The 1,672-nt window shown below is 50.9% G+C and overlaps 1 protein-coding gene across 1 annotated transcript in view; it reads left to right on the top strand.

Moving 5' to 3' along the window:
• Window positions 1-1,403: 1,403 nt before the first annotated feature.
• Window positions 1,404-1,672, top strand: part of PLIN2 (perilipin 2) — an 18,678-nt gene continuing 18,409 nt past the window's right edge. The window contains exon 1 of the mRNA XM_077765076.1: window positions 1,404-1,497. The gene's annotated coding sequence lies outside the window, so the exon portion shown is untranslated. The remainder of the gene's footprint in view (window positions 1,498-1,672) is intronic.

Genomic DNA, 1,672 nt, shown 5'->3' with positions numbered 1-1,672 from the left:
CGCCTTTCAGGAGGACTAGTGACTCAGGAGTTTAGAACAAAAGAGGACAAGATGGAGCCACTGTAGGTGAAAGGGCAAGAGTTTTCTGTTGCAAAATGAGAGGTCAGATTAGAGGGAAGTAAAAAACAAAACAAACAAGACACTCAACTCTTACTCACATTGCAATATATTCCTGCCCTCTCACATCACAGCAGGGGGTAGATTAACAACCGACACACCAAACTTCTGCTGACAGCCCTAACAAAGCTGGAACAACAAAAAGGACAAAAAAAAAAAGGGGTGGGGGGAGGAGAGAAAGAATTTGATGGTTTAAAAGCTTTGAAAAATGTCAACACAGTGGGGGGGGGGACCTAAAAACAAGCTTTGTACCTTTTTGGACTTCCTAACATTCATCTTACGGTTTAGTGTTGTTTTATTTTGAATCGCATGGTTCGAGAGGGAGGGAGAAATACTGTATTTTCTTTTTATTTATTTATTTATTTATTTCTAGGAGAGAGAGAGAGAGAGAGAGGGGCAGCATGAGCAGGGGAAGGTCAGGGAGAGAGGGAGTCACAGACTGAAACAGGCTCTGAGCTGTCAGCACAGAGCCCGACGCGGGGCTCGAACCCACGAACCGCGAGATCATGACCTAAGCGAAAGTCGGACGCTTAACCGACTAAGCCACCCAGGCGCCCCGAAATACTGTATTTTCTTGCAAAGGGCCTCTAGACTCCTGTCTTGTATAAGGGATACATTTTTAAGGGTCAGCTTGGAGCTTTAGATATGATACACAGTATCTATGCGCACGCAACACTAGTTAAGTAATGGAGGTGAATGTCTTCGGGGGCTTTCCACGGTTGAAACGCCACTGCTTGACAAAGAGAGTCCCGGGCTCCGGGAGGCGGCGATGACCCGGCGGCCGTCCGGGGCGGGAGCTCCTCTCCACCTGCGGATAGTCCCTGGTTTAACCTTCCCCGAGAGAGCGGGTGTGGGGGTGAAGGGGGGGCGCGAGGGCCGGCGGCGACGGGACGCGGAGACCCCCTACCGCCGGTCTGTTCCGGGACACGTCCACAGAACTCCTACCCTGCCCGGGGCCGCTGCACAACTCGTTTGCTCAATCAGGTTCAAGGCCCTGCGTTTGAAAAACGAAAAACCTGGGACTCCTGTGTTGACGATGTAACTACCTAACGTTTCCTTTCTTTCTTCGAAAAAGCATAACCAACAATTTTTCATAAAGACCATCTTGCATCATCAGGATAGGCAGCTATCATCCTGCAGTGATTGGGGAATAAGTGTCACCGAGAAAAAAAGAAGGGGACCAACCGACGGTACTCTAAAGCTTTTCTTTTAAATTAAATGAGAACCACATTTGAAAAATCTTAAAAGAGCAATAAAACAATCTCTACAGGGCCATCATCAGGTTGGAGTTTCACCAAACGTAAGAAGTTATTGACTCGCTCAAAAGCCCAGAAGCCGCCGTTTCCATTTTTAAAGGCAGTTCTATTCTGAGGACGGACGGTAAGCAACAGGTTACGGTTCATCTGCGCGTCGACACCGCCAACGCCTTTTACAAAACCTGCGAGCCCGCCTGCGCACCGGTCGCCTGCGCCACCCGCCGGGCAGGGCGCCCACCCACGAGGGAGCGCGACCCTCGGGCGGGGCCTGCGGCCGCTCCGGGTCGGGGCCGCGGGGC

This window comes from Crocuta crocuta, unplaced genomic scaffold (assembly GCF_008692635.1).
Source record: "Crocuta crocuta isolate KB4526 unplaced genomic scaffold, BGI_CrCroc_1.0 scaffold687, whole genome shotgun sequence".
NCBI lineage: Eukaryota > Metazoa > Chordata > Mammalia > Carnivora > Hyaenidae > Crocuta > Crocuta crocuta.
This window is presented reverse-complemented; position numbering and strand designations above follow the sequence as displayed.